Source organism: Semicossyphus pulcher, unplaced genomic scaffold, assembly GCF_022749685.1.
Source record: "Semicossyphus pulcher isolate SPU_LCO1_2020_fin unplaced genomic scaffold, fSemPul1.0.p SCAF_3, whole genome shotgun sequence".
Taxonomy (NCBI): Eukaryota; Metazoa; Chordata; class Actinopteri; order Labriformes; family Labridae; genus Semicossyphus; species Semicossyphus pulcher.
In genome coordinates, this window is record NW_027211704.1 from 13,633,461 (window position 1) to 13,655,592 (window position 22,132).

A 22,132-nucleotide genomic window follows, 5' to 3' on the forward strand; every position below is an offset into this window, starting at 1 on the left:
TTCCAGTTTTCCAGGGCCCATTGGAGAAGCCGATAGCATTCTCCAAGGCACAGAGACCATAATGGCATTAGCTCCCCATAATAACATGATAGGACTGTGGTTGAAAATTGGCGAACTGGCCCTTTAAGCCACGGTGTGTATGTGCAAAGTGTGTCATTTCCTTTGTAATCTTAATGTACAGGGGGAAAAAAAACACAATCAGTCCCTGTGCATCACAGCGAGGCATACTGTATCTTCAAAGACCCAGCATCATCAGCATCAGCCCCGAGCCCATCATACACGTGTCCCACGGGCCTCAGTGTTCTCACTAAGTGTCTTGGCTGCAGATTGAGTCAGCACATAAAGAGCCATTAAAACACTCATAGAGCTTACAGATATATATATATATATATCGTCGCCTTTCAGTGTTTCTATTTGCTTCCATTTATGCCAAACATTTTACATTTTGAAAAATAGTTTCTGAATGAGATTTCAGATTGAATATGGGACTAGGTGCAGTAAAGAACCATCATGAGGCACCGCCTGTGTGCCTATTTTAGTGGCAGGAACACAGGAATGGAAATGTGCGATGTGATAGAATGAATCATTGCTCAGTCTAAGGTGGGCTCAAGCGGTAGGAAGGAAATGATCGATATATAAGCCCATGATGGTCACGTTCTCGTCTGAGTCAGACTGTGTGTTTCGAAGCAGCACAAAGTTAAAATGTGTTTTGTGAAAAGCCGCACACGTCAAATCCTCTACTTTCTTTCCACCTTACGCTTTCTTCCCCGCATCCCCTGGAGGGTCGGGAGGTGTGTGTAGGGTTGTACGGCTCCAAGAGATTTATGGTAAGAAAGGAAACGGAGACACGGGAAGACAAAAGCAAAGAAAGAAAAAGAACGATTGGAGCTCCTTTAGCACTTTGTGATGAATGGTTTCACTGAGTGCTGCTTGAGGGATGCTGGGAAAGTGAGTCATTGCGTCGAGCAGAGAGTTTTGTGGGTATGGTTTAATTATGCAGTGTGCTAAAAACAGGTGGCAGCACCACAGGTTGTCTCAATCACTCTGCTTCTGCTGGAGGAGCGTGTTTGTGTGTCCTTGCTGGCCGCCTCTACCATCTGCTTGGACGCTGTGAAAATCTGGCTCTGCTCCAGTGGCACTTAGCCTGTCTGAAAGGTCAGATTATACCGCCGTCAAACTGGACACGAGTCTCCTTCACCACCAAAGTCTAATCCTTTTTTGACCCTTGTTTTTACACTTGCTTGTAATAATTGTTTTCCTAATAGTGGCTGTAGTAAGTTCTGGTTTTATAGCTCCATATAAAACACCACTGTTTAACCCTGTCACATAACCTTTAACATGAATAGACACTTGTTGAATCAGATTAAAGGGTATCAGCAACTAAGAACATGCTTTTGACTTTCTCTATTTTTGATACATAGATTGAAATTGATATTAAAAATTGTAATTAAGATTTCTCCAATAACACTCATTTGGCAATTTACAAGATGCGCCGAGCTAGAGTTGTTCCATCAGCATCATTAAATACTGTGAAAACTAAAAGATGAATAAACATTTTTGAAGCTTTTTTTTTTTTTTTAAACTTAAAGCTCAAAACAACATAAAACAAACATACAATAACGTAACTTAAAAGGGCGTATGCTAATTTCAAGCTTCATATTTCACTCTGTGATACCTGTGGAGTAGCTTAGCATAATTTACAGTCATTTTTTTCACACTGGTGTTCTGTGCAGGCCCTCATACAGCATCTGCCTGAAACAAATCAGTCAACTCTGTCCCTTTAAGAAACCCCGCCCCTACGAGCCCGCTTTCTTCTGATTGGCCAGCTCTCCAAAGCCTGCTGAGGCTGCACTTTGTGACGTCAGAAAGTTCGGCGAGTAGAAAAAACAGCAGCCTGCGGACTGAGCTGAGAAGCCTGGGGATTACTCCAACATACTTTTACCTACAGATTTGAAACTTCACCCACGTTTAGTCTGGACATCCAACAAATAAAATTATATGTATTTCTTAAAATGTGAAACAGCATTATACCCCCTCTTTAATCAAATATTCCCGTGTTCGCCTGGTAGAACAGCAGAAAAATGTCAAACAGGATCTCTCTGTCTGCCTGCATCTCGCTTCCAGGCCCTATAGTCATGTGACTTACAATTAAAAACTTTATTGTTTTTGTGTAAACATTAAAAAAGGCAAAATAAGAACTACTTTCACTGAAAAAATAACCAAAACACCAGTAAACCAGATGTTCATGCTTGCATATAAATAAAAAACAATTTAGCAATCATCAAAGGGAAAGTTGGGCTTATTCACTTCCTGTGTTGTCATGGCAACATGTCTGGACTGCGTCAGTGATATTTTTCCCCCGCTAGTATCAGAGGGTTCCTCCGTATTAACAGAAAACAATGGTATTGAGACATCTCTACTAAAAATGATGCAGTCTGCAACAACAGCACTGCAATTAAATATAATCAATATGCTTGAACTTTGTGAAAAAAGGAGATCACGTTTGGTTGAAACAGATTAGAAGAGGTGTTGGTTTAACTTTATTATTATTATATTAGAGGCCTTTTTTAAAGTTAGAAACTACAGCCCCCCTTGATATAATTAGGTTGGAAGGACTCTTAGAAACACCTCTCAGTACATCGCAATAAACATCCGCAGCACCCCAATCAGCCGTCAAAATGACCACAGAGTTTCATCAACTCATCTCTAAAACAGTTTCAACAAAACTGAACTTAATAACCTTCATGAAGGCTTAACTTGCCGCAGGCTGGGCTGTTGGACTTCCTTAGTTTGAGCTTGATGTACCAAATAAACTCCTCGAATTGGGGTTATACAGAATCAGTGTGTCAATAACGTATATTGGTTTTGTCTATAATGTCTTACGTGGGTGTATTCCAGTCCTCATCCAGGATTGACCCTCCGGCTATCATTGATGTACTGAGTAAATATCATAAACTGTGATCTCCATGTTGACCTGTTGTGGAGGAAGGCATTTTTAGAGGCAGAATGTATGATTGTGTCGTAGTCTGTCTGAGAGCACGATACTTGTTAAATCTGAATTTGTTTTCATGTAATTTACTGGCTCGATTCGGGAGTTCTGGATCTGGGATTTCTGCCATTAGTCAACACATTTTAGCCACAGGCAAGAACCCCAGTGAGAGACTCGTTCCAAACCCTGTGGTTATGTTCGGAGGCCGAGGAAATATGTTCCTTTTCAATTTTAAGTAAGAGGACTGACATTTCTGTTACAGCTCACAGGTTGTTCAGTTGTTCGGTGCAGACGGAGATCACAGCTGTCAGCTCTTTCTTTAAGACTCGCTACATCTGCTATGCTGTATTGTACTCTGGTGTTTTGTTATTAAAGAGAGCCATTTAGGTATTTAAATACAGCTGTGTGACCTTTAGCAGTTCAACAGGGAGGATTTTAACCCTCCTCTGTGGTCTCAAACCAAACTGAATGCTTACTTTACTATAACTGAAAACATCCACATAGATAAACATCTCAAGAGTGACAACCAGGATATATGTTGTCAAGTAAATCCAGGATTTTCTCACCGTCAAACTGAATAAACCAACTGGGCATTTTGAAATTCACACTGCATTTGTTCACAGTACACATGTCAGGCATACAGCTTGTCCAACCGGCATACACTGCAAACTAACCAACACTGTATCCATCCATCCATTATCTATACCGCTTCGTGTTCAGGGTCGCAGAGGGGCTGGAGCCTATCCAAGCTGTCATTGGGCGAGAGGCGGGGAACACCCTGGACTGATCGCTGACACATAGAGACAGACAACCATTCATGCTCGCAGTCACAGCTACGGGCAATTTTAGAGTCACCAATGAACCGAGCAAGTCTTTGGACTGTGAGGGAAATGTATGCATGCGTGGAGTACCCCGAGGGAGCCCTAGCTGTGAGGCGACCACTGCAGCCCCCAACACTATATCTTGATTCTTGAGCAGTGGGTGTCACTGTGCTAACACAGCGCAGGTATAAATGTTAGGGATCCAGGAAGGGCATATAATCCTTGACCGCCAAAGTTTTGTCATCCATGTAAGTTGTTTGTTGCTGTGTGTCAGAAAATGAACTGTATTCATCAATAAACGCACTGCTTTAACTGCAGTCCTGGGTTAGACACCTCAGTAGTGCAGTCAAGACTGAACTCCTTTAGCGATGGTCAGAAGCATTTACACCCTCTAAAAAGCCAACATGTTGAGTCTTTTGAGCCTTTGAAACATCCTTGTATGGATGCCGAACTGAGAGCAGTTTAAGGAGCAGATTTGTCGGCTGAAGCATCAGTTATCTGTTCGAAGTAAACAGAGTTGAAATGTCGCTTGAAGTCGAGAACTTGGGAATTAAAACGTTTAAGGACTGAGGGAAGATCAGGTTTCAGTGGAATTTGCAGTGTGTTTAAAGCAGCTGAAGTACATTAAGCTTAATGTTATGATAAGATTACTGAAAGGAGTTAAAGCATCAGTGTAGAGGAGGAACTATATTACATTTGAAATCTATTTTAAAGGCATATTTTGTAGATTTAAAACGGCTTTATTTCGCATGGAAAAATATGTTTTAAAAATAGCCGACGCATTGCGACCAAATTAGGGCATCATCAAACAGTCGGGTATCAAATTAACAACAAGGATTAAACTGAATTATGGCTCACATTTAACAGAAGCAGCCTGACACTGCATCAACACTTCTAAATGGTTCTCTTCCAGTGACTAAAGCCTGCTGTCGATGGCTGACACTTTCAATATCCCAAGTGGTGAGACCTTTTCAAACGAGCTCATCAGCATTAAGCATGCTCGGCTCGTCACGGCAGAATGATTTCTGTCCGTCAGACGGTTCGAGTCGCTGCCCCATGGCCGGCCCTGATATTTGCCTAGTCAGACCATCGATCGGCCCCTGTGTTTTTCTTCAGTGCCCTGGCTCTTTAGCGGTGGGCTACATCACAAACGCCTCGGCACCTTGAGATTTGATTCGAGCACGGTGGCCGGGCCTTCAGAACGGAGTGGGGACCGGGTTGGGAGGATAATATTGCTGACATTCACAGAGATCTAAAGGTTCGTGAAAGGCAGACGATGGAACATTTGTTCGCTTGAGGGCACTGAAGTTTCCTGCCAGCACAGAGGTTCTGGGATGAATATAAAGCAAGTTTCCCTTTGTTCCGTAGAAATGGCCTTTTTTAGCAACTGCCACACATGGTAAAGTGCTCATAAAGTCTTCCTCAGCACAATGGAGAATGAAGCTTCACTTTCGGGCCATAAGGTGCTGCCTCTCACTATTCCTGTTAGTGTCGGCTACATGAGAGTGATGCAAAGTGGTGCACAGATGCTAGTCCGCAGGGCCTGTTAAACATGCAGACTTTTGGCTAACAGTGCCGTACGTTTAAAAAGGTCAGTAAAGGTCGTGGAGGGATTTATATGCTGGACAAAGTGGTCTGCTGTCAGTGTAATATGCTGGAAGATTTAGAAGGACAGCCTGGTTTGATTGTAATTCTCGGGGTTTATAACTTTAGAAGGGATCTATCTTTTCAAACATAATTTGCTTCCATTGGCAGCGTTCGGCTTCATGTGGGGGAGAATCTGAATTAAAATTCAAAGCCCCCCCGAGGACACTTCTCTTGCCAAACTGAGTGTTTTCAAGTATTCAGAAGTTGTGCATATTTCTTGTGTCTGTTTCAGTTGTAGCTCATGACACTAATGAGGTGCAGGGATCAGGACGTGCGGTTGGAGTGATTTACTCGCAATCTGTCAACTTTTAGAAAGTCTTGCATGTCCGTTGACACAATTTCAATCGTCCACGAGTCTGACGGAGAGAAACTTCTAAAACTGTCCGACCTGTATCTGTCTGTCTCACTGATTTGTAGTCAAAACCACTTTGTGCATCTTGCTTTGGCGTCTTCCTCTCACTGACCAGCTGCTTCTTCATTTGAACCCACTGAAGCCCAACTTTTCCAAGGAACACCAAGTAGCTGCAGAGACCATTGAACACATTTTAACATGGAATACATGTTTTAAAAAAAACACTTTAAATGAATCCTAAAAACTACTGTTATAATATTATCTTTCACAGACGAATGCAATGATAAACATGGATATTATCTACCCTCTCTATTTCCACTTGATGGTGATGAGGGAATAGTTTTACTTTCAGTTTTGTCAAAAAGAAAAGTGAACACTTCTTGCTACAGACCACCTGCTGCCGCGGACCTGCTCCACTCAGACTGCAACAACTATGAATATCAGTCTTCCTCATGGTATCATTATTATAGTTGCTAATGCTAATAGCACACCTGTTGACTTCAAACTGCTACAATTAGTATTATCAGACTTTCATCATCACTATGCGGTTCTTGCTAATTTTACACACATTTGCACCATTATTATTGGCATTGTAACCATTTGTATGTATTATCTATTGTTGTATTGTTGTTGTTGATGTAATAAGGACATGTTGTTTTTGCCCAGTCCGTCTCTATCCTGTTTCTCCCCCTATCCCACTTTTGGGTCCATCCATTCGAGGCAACTGTCCGTTCAACATGAGCCTGGTTCTGCTCCGGGCTTCTGCCTGTTAAAAGGACGTTTTTCTGCCACTGTACTAATGTTGCTAAGTGCGGCTCATGCTGATTCATGTTGCGTCTCTCTCTAAATAACTTAACAAAGAGGACGGTCTGCACCTGCTCTTTTTCTAAATTGTCTTGAGAAAACTTTGGTTGTGATTTGGCCCTATACAAATACAATTTGATTGATTCATTGATTCTTATACAAAATTGTGCTGGTGCAATTTGAATTAACTGTAATCACACTTCAAAGATATTATAAAACAAGATTGATCTTCGAAAAGAAAGTACCGTTACTTTTAAGGCACAAAATAGTTGGAATGGGAATATGCCTTTTCCTGTGTGTGAAGTGAATTGTATTCCATATGAATGTTTGCATGTATCACACCAGTTTTCCTTCCTTATCCTTTTCTTTTAATTCCCGCCTGATGTTTGCTTGGATTTATAAGTTGCCTTAACTCATTTGGTTTAAGATCTCAGACGTTCTATCAGCAGGTGTTACGATAAAATATAACTTCAAGTGTTTTTTTTAAACTAAAAAGTATAGTAATGTACAAAAGCACTGCCCTCTTTTATCAAGTGTATGTTGCATCACGACCCTGCCAGCGGGCTGCTCCCTCTAGAGGCTCCGTGCAGTTTGCCTGTCAAACATATTCAAACATGACTTTCATCCCGCAGCAGCTGGGAATCTACTGCTGGTGTTAAATGTCACATCTACATATGATTGATCTGATTTAAACTTTATCTTCTGTTGCTCTGTCGCTCTGAATCAAGATCAGGCAGCGGGGTGTGATTGCAAAGTGAGAGTTATTTTTAGATGTGGAACAAATAGTTGTGTGGCCGTATGTTGTTCACTTAGGAGTTGATGATCGAGCAAACGTATGCTGACGGCTTTGATGTTATTAGGCTGTAACTGTGTTTTGTTGAATTTGCTATTTGCATGTAAACAGCTATTATGGTCGTAGTATTTAGACTTAACTTCCCCTTAAAATGACAATACTTAAAGGGATAGTCCGGTTTTTCAAGTGGGGTTGTATGAGGTACTTATTATAGTAAGTGTGCTGCATACAGTAGATTACAGTCAGCACAGCCCCTGTTAGGAGAAGCCGGCTGGAGTTGATCCAATAGCGTGCGCTGCATGCTTAGGTATACAGGGACGTTGAGCAGAGTAAGACATAGTGCTGAGGGAAAGGGCTGTCTGACGCCAAGGTGAAGCGGTGACAAAAATAACACATACAGCGGACACTTGAACTGAAATGTTTGTTTATATGTAGGACTCTTTTAAGTGGCTAAAGTATGTGGTAATCCGGCCCCTGTCTGCAGTAATAAATAGCTTAAGGTGCTTTCACACTTAAGCCGTATGGTCCGTTTGAACCGAACCCTGTTGTGTTTAGATGGACAGTCCGGTCGGTTTGAGGTGGTGTCAAAGCAATCTCGAACTTTGTTGCGGGACCAAACAAACGAACTCTGGTCCGCCTAAAAATGGGGGTCTCGGTTCGCTTCCAAGCGGACCAGAGTTTGGTTCACTGCAAGTGAGAAAGCGATGCGAACCAAATGTAGGAAGTGAACCAAAAAACAGTGCATAATGGGTCGTTAACAGGTGTTGACACACTTGCAGAGACAGATAGCAAGATGAGTAGAGAACAGATGTGGTGGAGTGTCTAGGAAATAACTAGGAATGCACAAGAACACGGAGGTATTCAAAGTGTTCAGTGAAAACTAAAGGACAACAGAACCGATCGAACTGTGAAACAATGTTGGTTAAAAGTTAAAAAAAACTCAAAACATTAACGTCTGCGATCGTGTTGAGTGTGACTGAGGAGTGCGCTCTCTGTCTCTGTTTACTACAGGAAGTTTATCACATGAAAATTCTGACCAATCAGAGAGCAGTTTCCTTGCGCATCAAAACTTTTGGTCCGCTGGTAAAAGCTGCCGTGTGAACACGAACCAAACTTTAGGCAAAATACAACATTGTAACAATTTGGTCTTTGACCATACAAACAGACTTTAGGTGTGAAAGCACCCTTAGCTTCAGGGGCCGTGCTGACTGTTATCTGCTGTATGTAGTACACTTACTACTGATAAGTACCTCATACAAGCCCACTTCAATCTGAACTATCCCTTTAAAGCACATGTGGCACTGTCTTTTTAGGTAGTTGTGGCAATAAGACTATGAAGTATCCAAAACCCATCAGGAACTGTGGGTGTAAAATGTTCAGATTTTTAGAAATATGTGGAAAAGTGATGCAAATAACAAATAAAAAATTGCCTTGCGTTCAAAAACAACCTGGACATACTTTGAAAAATCACCCTGTATTGTAAAACCTGCTGCTGACATGTTTGTGATTGTATCATTTACCAAAGCGTTTCAGCTCTATTGGACTACATATTGCAGTTACAAAACTCAGGTCCGTTTGTATACTTGTGTTATGGTTCTGCTGTACGGTGGGACAGAACACACATGCACATACACGCGCAATATTCCAACAATTTGGCTTTGTCTTTCGCTGAGATAGACATGCAAATGAATGAATTTGCTCCAGTGTCCTCTGGAGGGATTTTCTGAAAAGCAATCCAAGAGGCAATTTTGAACCATTCAAGTATGAGTCCGACAACAGGGTGGGGGCACCTAACCGAGGTGCAGAGGTTTGGGACCTCGCTGAGCTAACTCAGGAAAATGGGAAAGATAAAAGAGAGGCTTAGACTTAACTGCTTTATTCAGCTCAGTGACTTTCAAACAGTCCTTGTTCATTTGTCAGGGCTGAATGGCTCTGTGTAAAGAGGGTTGTTGCCTGAGTGACACCTGGATTGTTCGTACCGGCAGAGACTACTGTCACTCATTATGCCCTCAGACCCTTTGAGCTGCTTTTATCAACGCGAGGCTCTGAAATGAAATGTAGAGTAAAGAGGGGCTTCAGAGATACTGCGCTCCATCATCACCTCCTCCATGTGGAGCAATAGAAAATGTCTGAAAAGACAACAGTACTATTCAGGACACACTGTTGTAGGTCGACTGTATTGACATTGAAACAAGCATCTGACAGAGCACTGGAATTGGTTAGAGAAGTAAATTATTAGGGAGAGCTGTGCCCCTCTGATGGAGCGCTATCCTCCCTTATCTCTTACAGATTACTGTCATTAGCACGCGGGCTACAGGAAGCAGTCAAATGTCGCTATCATCTGAATTACATGTTCTGTGTCACTGAGTGCTAGTGTTAGCTTCACAGTGCCCTCTTGATTCGCACATTTAATTAAACAGAAGAACATAAGAACAGAGCGGACACACTGTCAACGAACAGTTATTTTGAATCTAAAGGTCACTGTTTCGGACGCACAGGACAGACTGTTTCGGTCTTGGACTGTATGACTGCTTAAGTGGAAAAAAGTATTTTGTTTCTCAACCAAAAGTTACACGAAATCTGAAGTTTCAACCTCAGTTTGGGCTGAAGACCAAAAGTTTGAAAATAAAAAAGTCTTTCAAATGTTATCCAACCAGACCTCTGTAGGCTGCTCCTCATCTCTGTTCCGTGCTAGCAACTTGAGGCTACTTTAGCCGCTACTGGCATAACACGTAAAAAGCTTCACCTTGTGGGTAATCTCTATATACACGTAGGCACGCGGCCGGATTTTAGTACAGGTTACAAGTTCTGGTTTCCGTTTGTACTGCGCTTTTAGTCCGAGTGATCAAAAATTCAACTTGAGATAAATTCTCTGACGCTGTGTCACGAAAGCCATTCAGCATTTAGATTTCCCGACTTCCTCAAATGCATCAGAAATTATCAATCAGACCTCCGTTCAACAAACGAGCACTTTTTAAGTAGTTTTAAAGTAGACAAAGCTTCATTTTGACTTTTTACTAATCTGCATCATGATGTTGAAATTTCAGCAAAGTTAAGACCTGTTAATTAAAGTCAATCACAAGAAAATCTGTTTCTTTTTCGGGTTCATACTGCAGTAGTTGGCCAGAGTGCAGCCTCTGTGAAACAAACTACTTACAATGAAACTGAGACTCGCTAGAAACAGATGAACGGGCGCTCCTCTGGGGGATTTAATGAACCAAGAAATGACAGCAAAATTCGCTTCATTTTTGATCTGAACACACGGTCTGTAAACAATGCAGCGCACGGAAAAGGAAATCTTGACAGGAAGTCCTTACCTCCAAACGCAGGCTAAACATGAATGCCCGACATGTTCACCGTTGTCCCCAGGGGCTATATCGTCGTCAGACTATAGCTGATGGGATCTGAGATTGCATTTTGGGTAATTTTTGCTTAAGAGAACCTTTTTGTTTTTTTTAAATTAGTGTCCGTGAAGTGCTACTTTAATACCAGTTTGGATGTTTACGTTTTGCCGGTGGTTCAGTTCAGTTCTCCATTTTCTGTTTTCCTCCATGTTCAGAAAACTGCCTCATCCTTTTAGATAAGATAGAAGTCACGGTGGTACGGTCATGTTATCTGTAAGAGAGAGACAGCCTCTGCTTTACAGCTACTGAAAGTCTGCTGTCATTATCAACCATGAGGTGAATATTACCTTTGAAGTCAGCTCTTTGTTGGCTGTGTCCCTGCAGCGATTAGCACCAAAATATATCTTGGTTGTCGTGTGTGAAAAGCTTGAGCGAGTAGTCGAGCTTTGATGGATGTTATTTTCCTGTGTTGTTGCTTCATGTTTTCCTCTGCTGTCAGTATTATGCAAGAGAAATCTGCTGCATATGTTTTCTCCACATTCAGTGACCCATATGGATTTCATCTGACCTCAATCATGCCTCAGCAAATATGAGCAGGATGACCCTGAAATGACAACTTACTACGTCCTCTTACATTGCTATTAGCACCATCACATAATGTCCTGTTTATACAAGACTTATGTGAAGCTGAACCCTCTGCAGTGTGTGCACCATCGCAGCCTCTAGCCTTTATGTCATATTTTGTATTTTGAAATTGAAGTATTTTTAAAATACTTCAAATCTTTTGAATCCTCACCAGCACTAGACTGCAGAAAAAGCCTTGAACTAAGCTCGGTCCAGCTTTTAGAGTTGACATAATGCAGTAACCTTAAAGAGATAACCCTTAGGCAATCAATACTGGAAACTTACTAAGGCTGCTTATTCCCAGTAAACTCTTCTCTGACTGCTTCTGCTTGCTTTGCAGATCTCCAAAGGTCAGGATTAGTTCAAGTATAAAACTTGCTCTAACTCAAACTGTTACATAGATTAGATGAGTTTTGTAAGGACAAGAAAACTAGACCACTTCCCAAACGCAGAAGTCACATAATAAGTTGTCAAAATCTGCATTAAATCGAGATTTCGTTTAGTGTCCGTTTTAGTAAAAAGAAGATACCACCCTCTCTAGTACTGTAGGTGGAATAATGGAATAATGTCTCTTAACACTCACATGAACATGGGCACATGTGAGCAGTATAACCTATAAACTATCTAAGAGAGCAGATGAGTTCTTGCGGGCTATAAAGGAAAGTTAAACTTGTAATTTATACAATTATAATTTATATAGAAGTGTATTATTGACCTTCGTTTTTTTAATCTATACCGCTTATCCTGTTCAGGGTCGCGGTGGGGGCTGGAGCGTATCCTAGCTGTCATCGGGCGAGAGGCAGGCTACATCCTGGACTGATTGCCAGTCAATCACAGGGCTGACACAGAAACCCCTTTTCCACTGATCAAAAAACCCGCCAGCACACGGCTTTTTTGCTGAGTGGGAAAGGTTACAATCGGCATTCATACCCGGGTCAAATGACTCTGCAATAGACCCAAAGAATTATCGCAATAAGACACATTAATCTCTGCCCCCTTTCCGACACGATGCTGCCGTCCGTCTCCGTCCAAGCAGCGCTCGAACATCGTTCCAAATCTGTCTGTGCCGAGTTTGATACACAGACTGAATGAGGAATAGATACAATAAAGACCTAACCACCGTAACATCTTCACTGTTTACTAACCCTGTTTCCGGCGCATTTGTGACGTCAGACGATGACGTAGCAGAAACGAGACCGACAGGAGTATAAGCCACTGGCAATAGGAATAGAGACAATTTATTAGCGCGTCTTCCCAGGTCTGAAAAACCTGCGTCAACAAGATAATTTGGATGGGAAAGGAGTATGAGACAGACACCGCTCACACTCACACCTACTGGCAATTTTAGATTCCCCAATGAACCTAATGAGCATGTCTTTGGACTGAGGGAGGAAGCCGGAGTACCCGGAGGGAACCCACGCATGCACGGGGAGAATATGCAAACTCCACATAGAAAGGCCGAACCTGGATTCAAACCAGGAACCTTTTGGCCGTGAGGCAGCAGTGATAAGTGGTGCAGCCCTCCTTTTTTATCAATAAAAATTAATTTTACTTCACTTTTCAAATGTAACATCTGTCCTGACCCACTGCTTTCACTGGTTATTGCTAAATCGCTGCAGAGATACTTTAGCGTCTTGTGCGCCCTTTAATCAACTCTGAATCTGGGATTAGTTGTCTCTGTTGCTTTGTTATGCTGATGCTTGAATAGAAATAGCTTGAGTGGTGGTCTTAGAGTTGATAAATGACTTAATATACGTAAAAACAGCTCTGTTTGCAGATGATCCGAATCCAGCACAACAGTTGGGAGCACTTAAATGCCACTTTGTTCCATCAGCTGTCCTCTTCTCTGCTGACAGTGTTCACTTCCTGCTGCTCTTCCCCTCAGGAGACAAAGGGGGGCCGTCGCTGAGGCAGAGGTTGCTGTTTGTGTCCGTCTCAGCGCTCAGACTGATCATTTGTCCGCTGAAAAAATCTCTGTTTTTCCCTCCTATCTTTCTGTGAACAGATCTTCACTTTTCTCCATCAATTTCTCTCTGCCTTTGTTTCACGTTGGTGGACACTTTGTCTCTGAGGTACAGGAGGATTATTAGCTGTCAGGCTGAACTTTGCTGCTGTTAGACTCAGTCAAATGTTAGAAAGTGTTATTAGTTTGGAGTTTGAGTCCCTCCCTCTGGAAGCTCTGTTACTGTTATTCTCACCACATTCACGAACTCTCCAGCAGATAACTCGACATTTGTCTGTACAGCTGAAGCTCACCTGGGAATGTATTTCATTGTTGGTAGCCTATCGCTAAAACTTTGGGTTTGAGTACTTTTTGCAAAATATTATATAGCTTATATATACAGTATTTGTATAATAATGAAAGATATTTACTTTATCACTTAGCCTAATACATTCAGTGCTGCACATCATTCTAGCTTGGTTAGCATAGCAGTAAAGGAAAAACACTATTCGATAATCATGAGGAGAAAGAGACAGCCATTTACTTTGACACCACTCCGTAGGTTGTGTCAAATGACTGCGCTATGTTGTAGTAGACTGGTGATACGCTAGTTTTACATGGGAAAGTTTGCACTTGATCTCACTGTTGTTTATTATTTGACTGACCACCAGGGCTGTAGAGAGAGAGAGAGTTGCTACATCGCAATGGCAGATCATGGAGCATATTGGACCTCCGCTGACGTGACTCTCTGTCTACATGGCTCTGTATACTTTGTTCAGGGAGTAGGCGGGGCTGCTCGTCCGCTGTCTTCACCTATGTCCGCAGTGCGCACCTTCAAACACATTGTCATCGGCCTCATACGGACAGTCCTTATGAAACATTGCCCACAAAAGCGCGGATCATGGAGCATATTGGACCTCCGCTGACGCGACTCTCTGTCTATACGGCTCTGGATACTTTTTTCTGGGAGTACGCGCTGCTGCTCGTCTACTGCTTGCCCGCGGTCCTCACCTACGTCTGCAGCGCACACCTGCTTTCAAACACGTTGTCATCGGCCTCATAAGGACAGTCCTTGGAACACATTGCCCACAAAAGTGCACATTGACCTGATGCGGTCAGCCACATACTTTTGACCTCGTCTTGTTTTGAAGGAGTTCCACACAGAACAGACGGATGCAGAGTACTCTGCATTTTTCACCGCTTGCTGATCTCACAGCACCACACCCGCTTTGCCAGCACCTGGCACTAATGCTTTCTTCTTCTCTTGTTATTTAATGGCGGTTAGCAAACAGCTTTCAGATGTGCTACAGCCACCGTTTGGTGCCGCTAAAAACAATGGAAAAAATATATTTTTAAGATGAGGTGATCGCATGAACTTTTTGATTTTTTAAAATAAATGAATGACTATTCGAATATTCAAAATTCATGACCCATCCCAAGTTCTTATTCTGATACTTTGCAGTTTAGCTTTTTTTCCTTGGTTATCAGACTGACAAGAGACAACAAGAAAGCTGGAGATGATAGTAATCTGTGCATAAGTGTTAGCATTCTTTTAACTGTTACATTAAATAAGCAATTAATTTGATTCATTCTACAAATAATTGCGAGATAAATTGATATTGTAGATAATTGTTAGTTACGGGTCTTGCTGTCTAGAGCCTAAATTACACACAGGGTCCTACATCCTGCATCTTTTCCTCCCAATTGATGATAATGCTGCAAAAACCTTGTACTTCTGATCATCTAAAGATCAGGAGAACACACATAAGTTGTCGGATTTAACGTTTGTAAGACATATAGAGCCACAGATAAGGGTTTTGTGATGTGCATCAGGATCCACCTGGGAAACACTCGTCTTATATCTCTGTGTGTTGGGAGTTACTGGCTCTACAGATCCAACCCTGGTAGCTTATGCATACAGTATATGCTTTATTTGTGTCAGGCTTGACTTTGGTTATTCTCCAGAACATTCTCCATGTTGGTATCGCTCCTCTAGTGCCCAAATGTATTCACTGTGTTTGTTAAGCCGTCCCTAAGTGCCTCTTCGCGAGCTGATAAAATATCACTTCTTTGAGGCCGAGAGCTCTCTGGTGCCGTCTTCTCCAGCAGCACTCCCAGCTCCACAATGGAGAGAAATTTACTCCTCTTTTGTTTCTCATGGAGCGGCTGCTCATAAAGGGAAAATACAGTAAAACAGATGTACCCTTTGGCATTCTTTCAGAACAAGACTTACAGTTCATGAGAGAAACAGCTTGATTAGTAACAATAAACATGAAAAAATAATGATAAAAAGATATTTTTCTATACAACGTTTTAAGTGTGGACCTTGTAAACTGATGCCACATACCACAACTTTTATTTCCTGAGCTAATTTGCGATCAGTTCACTCGGCCTCACTGCTGGTTCATGCTCTGCAGGCGCATAGGGACGGTTGTAAGTCACCCAGGCCAGTTAAATCTTTTTGATCTCACCTTAAACAGAATGGTCGTGTTTGTGTTTCTCAACAAGAAACAATTCTGTTTTATATGGTACAAAATTGATAATTTCCTGCAGCTCCTCACATGACATGAAAGGAATCAGCGCGCCTCAGTGGGCTGCTGAACATTTACAGCAGGAGTGTGTTGACAGAAAGTGCACACGTGTGATGTGAACGAGACCGTGTTGGTATTTGTAGCTCTGTGAGAGAGACTTTGAGGACCCAGGGCGACCGCAGAGATGTACAGTGTGTCCTCATGAGCTTCGGGCATTACAGTGTGTGTGTGTGTGTGTGTGTGTGTGTGTGTGTGTGTGTGTGTGTGCCTATGATAATTTCTGTGTGTGTGTTTAAGTCTTAATCTTGCACATGTTGTACTGATGGTAGACTTTTGTAGTTGACCTTCTGATGGAATAACATTTATGTTTACCTGCACGATAATAATTTTGCTCTCTTCAGATGTCATTGTAACACATCATTATATATGTAACAACATTGAATTAAATTTAGTATAATACATGTTTGGAGTCATGTATAAAGTGAACATTGAGTGAGTGAGTGAGTGAGTGAGTGAGAGAGAGAGAGAGAGAGAGAGAGAGAGAGAGAGAGAGAGAGAGAGAGAGAGAGAGAGAGAGAGAGAGAGAGAGAGAGAGAGAGAGAGAGAGAGAGAGAGAGAGAGAGAGAGAGAGAGAGAGAGAGAGAGAGAGAGAGAGAGAGAGAGAGAGAGAGAGAGAGAGAGAGAGAGAGAGACCGAAGCCTCTTGTTATGTAGGTTCTGGCCTATGTGAGATTTGTGACGTTTTATTTCAAAGACAATTAAGCAGGAACCACAATAAGGAGCCTTGTGAGTGACTATAACAACTTCCTAGAAATGTAAATAATAAAGTAAAAAAAATAATAAAAACAGCTGCCCCGGAAACACTTCAAAATAAAAGTATTGTGTACAAACAAGGGGAGTCAGAATGCTAGATCGGGCTTTTACTTTGAAAAATCACACAGGAAGTGTTACTTTCCATGCCTTTGACATTCTCTACAGGAAGATATGTTATAGTGCTGTCAGGGATCAATACATTACATTTTCATATGGGGGGGGCTAGGGCCATATTTTATTTATTTTTCATCCTAAAGTTTACTTTAAATTTGTATGTTTGCACTAAAGTTCTCAATTAAATAAGAAAATACTTTTTATTTGTCAAGTACTAAATACACACAGGATTATCCAAAAACCATGTGGTTATTTCATATAGATTAATTATTTGTTAAATTACCAGAAAACAATCTATATATCGTGATATAGGATTTTGTCCATATCGCCCAGCCCTATCGTGGGCCACGTATCGCGAATCACACCCCTAACAAGACGTAACCTCCAACTTAACAAATCCAAAATCTTTGTCTTTGACATATTCAAAGTTAATTCTCTTATACTCTAAACAATAGCAGTGTTTATAGATTATTTGGTTTATAATAATCATCATTATAAAAAACCATACTCTAACCTCTACTCATTTTCAGTTTACTTAAAACTCTAATAAAGTCAATGTAACTGTGTCAGTCATTATCTCTACAAAAAAGCGTTGCTTTAACACAAAGCAGGATTGAGATACTTCTCGCATATCTGCACTGACCTTGTACACCTGTGTAATTGGATGCTATCTGTTTAAATGTTTTAATATTATTATTTATCTGGCAATATTTAATGTTGTTTTTCTTCAGCATATTTCTTGAGGAAAAAGAAGGAAAGTCTGGAGTGCTCAGAAGTTCAAAGTGTGATGAAGGTGCTCCTCCTCAAAGGTAGAAAAAAGACCCAAGGCGCTCTTCTTGAAAAAGTACAAAGCTGTTATTCATTCAGCTGTATCATGGTGAGAACGCTACAAGCATGGACGGTTTCTTTTAAAAAACAAGCTGAGTAACTCTATTTCTCTTTTAACTTCTTCAAAACAATCATTTCATTTCATTAAAACCGTTATTGCACCGTTAAACTGTTATATTACCTAAATTACTGTACAAAATCACACTACATTAACGGACCCTCATAATGAATCTTTGAAATCACAAACAATTTCGTCTGATTTCTGAAGTTTATTTGATTAGATTATGGAGACAAATAGCACTTTGGAACAATGAAGGGTTTTTTGGCTACACAACCAGGTCAAAGTAGTCATGTAACTAAACTGGATTTGTAAACTCATTGAACTACCCATGATGCCTTAGTGCTGTCTTGAATCAGGTTATATTGCCTATATAAAACAAATCAGTGCACTGCCCATCTACAGTAGTAAACCCTTGACAAATATAAATTATGCTTTTGCTGAACTTTACTTGTATTTGTCATATAAGAGCCTTCATGACTGTAAAGTGTGTATGTGTGTCGCTGTGATGGGACCAGAAGTCTTGGTGTGGCGCTCTAAAAATACCCTCTACAGTTTCATTTATTTATCCAAGGACACATGTGATGTATTTGCACAGTGGTCCCATGCAGATGTTGATCCTCAGGCTAGGAAGTTGGAAGGAGAGGACATTAGCACATCCTCTTCTTCATGTAGACCATCCTTTTATCAGTTCCCTCGGGACGTTCTGCAGAGAGGCTACAAATACTCAGCTAGCCTGGGAAAGTGCACGAGAGGTGAGGAGAGCATCAAATGTACGCACCTGTGCATCTCCTTAAGTAATAATAGTCTTTTTAAATCTTTTGTTCCTTCACAATGTTTTTAGCATAAGAAAGAAAGCAGCGTGATAATGAGGTGTATTTAACAGTTAGCTCAATCATTTAGCTTTTTATAACCCATTAACTGAGCTTCCATGGTGCCTTTAAATGGTTCCAAATGAAACAGCTTTAGGCTTTGGCACAGGCTGACGTGTGCATGAACAAATGATGATGGGTAGCTGCTGTTCTGCTCAGAATTTGGACTCAATTTTGGAAAACATAGATGTTGCTTTATCCACAACCCACTCTGCATTTCCAATCATGGTCGGTGAGGTGAGGCTTCTGTGAAAACAAGCATGCAACAACACAAAACAAAGATAGATACATCCAATTGGGTTTTTTTCCCCTCGAATTTCAAAACAATTATTTCAAAGTAAGGTGAGGTCATGTTCTGTTGGTCCTTGTAATTTCCCATGTCCCTTCCCTTCATAATGCTACAATGTAATAATGTTTTCATGCCAGAGCAACACAATAACAGATATCTTTCTGTCCAAAAATATTGCCATTTCTGTGCCGCCACAGGATGTAAAAAAAAATGGCCGCACTATGACCCTGACAGGCTCTCCTGGGCTCCCAAAGATTTCATACTGCAGAGAAGAGAATAACGAAAAACCAAACAAAATCAATAAGTACACTACCCACAACCCCCTACCCAATTACAAGAGCCAAGCGTCTCAGTGATTCCACTGTTGGTCTAATTACCTGCTGCCCTCCGTCCCAACACTTCTGTTTATGAAACACTGAGAGACTGACCTCACCTGTTTACTCGCCGAGCAGTGACTGTGACTGTAAGTAAAAGGTTTATGCTCTGTGTGTGGGCACAAATAATAAAGGTGTCTGCTTTTCTCATAAAAAGTTAAAAACATGTTAAGTCCATTCAAAGTTGATGCTATGAAGGAGATTTTTCGGTTTGTATGCCAACGTCGTCCTTATCGTCCTCATTATCCTTATTGTCCTTATCATCGTCATCAACGTCGTCCTCATCATTGTAATCAACGTCGTCCTTATCGTCATCAACGTCGTCCTTATCGTCATCAACATCATCTTTATCGTCATCAATGTCGTCCTTATCATCGTCATCAACGTCGTCCTTATCATCGTCATCAACATTGTCCTTATCGTCATCAACGTCGTCCTTATCATCGTCATCAACATTGTCCTTATCGTCATCAGCGTCGTCCTTATCATCGTCATCAACGTCGTCCTTATCGTCATCAGCGTCGTCAGCGTCGTCCTTATCATCGTCATCAACATCGTCCGTATCGTCATCAACGTTGTCCTTATCATCGTCATCAACGTCGTCCTTATCGTCATCCACGTTGTCCTTATCGTCATCAACGTCGTCCCTATCATCGTCATCAACATCGTCCTTATCGTCATCCACGTCGTCCTTATCGTCATCAACGTCGTCCTTATCATCGTCATCAACGTCGTCCTTATCGTCATCAACGTCGTCCTTATCGTCATCAACGTCGTCCTTATCATCGTCATCAACGTCGTCCTTATCGTCATCAACGTCGTCCTTATCATCGTCATCAACGTCGTCCTTATCATCGTCATCAACATCGTCCTTATCGTCATCAACGTCGTCCTTATCGTCATCAACGTCGTCCTTATCATCGTCATCAACGTCGTCCTTATCGTCATCAACGTTGTCCTTATCATCGTCATCAACGTCGTCCCTATCATCGTCATCAACATCGTCCTTATCGTCATCCACGTCGTCCTTATCGTCATCAACGTCGTCCTTATCATCGTCATCAACATCGTCCTTATCGTCATCAACGTTGTCCTTATCATCGTCATCAACGTTGTCCTTATCATCGTCATCAACGTCGTCCTTATCGTCATCAACGTCGTCCTTATCGTCATCAACGTCGTCCTTATCATCGTCATCAACGTCGTCCTTATCATCGTCATCAACGTCGTCCTTATCATCGTCATCAACATCGTCCTTATCGTCATCAACGTTGTCCTTATCATCGTCATCAACGATGTCCTTATCATCGTCATCAACGTCGTCCTTATCGTCATCAACGTCGTCCTTATCATCGTCATCAACGTCGTCCTTATCGTCATCAACGTCGTCCTTATCGTCATCAACATCGTCCCTATCGTCATCAACATCGTCCCTATCATCGTCATCAACGTCGTCCTTATCATCGTCATCAACGATGTCCTTATCATCGTCATCAACGTCGTCCTTATCGTCATCAACATCGTCCCTATCATCGTCATCAACGTCGTCCTTATCATCGTCATCAACGATGTCCTTATCATCGTCATCAACGTCGTCCTTATCGTCATCAACGTCGTCCTTATCGTCATCAACGTCGTCCTTATCATCGTCATCAACGTCGTCCTTATCGTCATTAACGTCGTCCTTATCGTCATCAACATCGTCCCTATCATCGTCATCAACGTCGTCCTTATCGTCATCCACGTCATCCTTATCGTCATCAACGTCGTCCTTATCATCATCAACATTGTCCTTATCATCGTCATCAACATCGTCCTTATTGTCATCAACATCGTCCTTATCATCGTCATCAACGTCGTCCTTATCGTCATCAACATCGTCCTTATCATCGTCATCAACGTCGTCCTTATCGTCATCAACATCGTCCTTATCATCGTCATCAACGTCGTCCTTATCGTCATCAACATCGTCCTTATCATCAATATCATTAAGTGTGGAGGTGTTCATGAAAGAGCTGGGTCTTTAGCTTCTTCCTTAAAGGTGGAAAGGGACTCTGCCGGCCCTGTTGTGATGGCAGTACCAGGTGCCTTTAATTGGCAGAGGGTAGTGGGTGGGTGGGAGTGTAGACCTGCATGAGGGAGTTCAGGTCAGCAGTAGACGTTTTTGTTGCTGTTTTATAAGCGAGAAACAAGGTTTTGAATTTGATGCAAGCGGCAGCTGGGAGTCAGTGGAGGGATATGAACAGCGGAGGGACGTGCAGATTGGGGTTGGTTAAAGACCAGTCACTCTGCTGCGTTCTGGATCATCTGCAGAGGTTTGAATGTGCATGCGGGGAGGCCTGCCAGTAGGGAGTTGCAGTAGTCAGTGCGTGATATGACATGATTATGTCGTTGTTCAAGGTTAAGCTAATTGAAAGTCTCCTATTTAAAAAAGAATTCTCTTATTAACTTCCTGGAGAACTTCCAGCTCAGGAGGCATGAAAAACAAGCTACTTTTCGACTGCACACACACAGAGTGAACCTCTTCGCTGAATATTAATCCATTCAGAATTAATTAGCATTTAGCTTTCCTTCATTCTTCTCTCATTTGTCTGGCCATCACTTTTGGTGTGAAAACGTCAGAAGTAATCACCCCTCAACTTTCTGCCTGAGAGCAATTTTTCGTTTTTCATTAATCAGAAGAACATTTGAAACTTAAATGTGTTAATGCAGCTCCTGCCTTCTGTTTTTACAAGGAGTTCTTTGGAGGGATTCATTTTAAGTCAAACTTTATTTATATAGCACATTTCATTCACAGGGCAACAATGTGCTTCACATGAAGTGAAAGGCAAACACAACATTGTCACAAAAGTTCATTATCAAAATTCAGAGCACAGAGTGTCAGTGGTTCAGCAAAGAAAGCTCATGGAAAACCTTGAAATAATAAGCAACAAAGGCA

At 41.7% G+C, this 22,132-nt stretch overlaps 1 protein-coding gene across 1 annotated transcript in view; it reads left to right on the forward strand.

The window, feature by feature from the left end:
• The window catches only part of LOC138606347 (testis-expressed protein 264), a 42,807-nt gene that overhangs the window by 8,135 nt on the left and 12,540 nt on the right, over positions 1-22,132 (forward strand). The window lies entirely within an intron of this gene.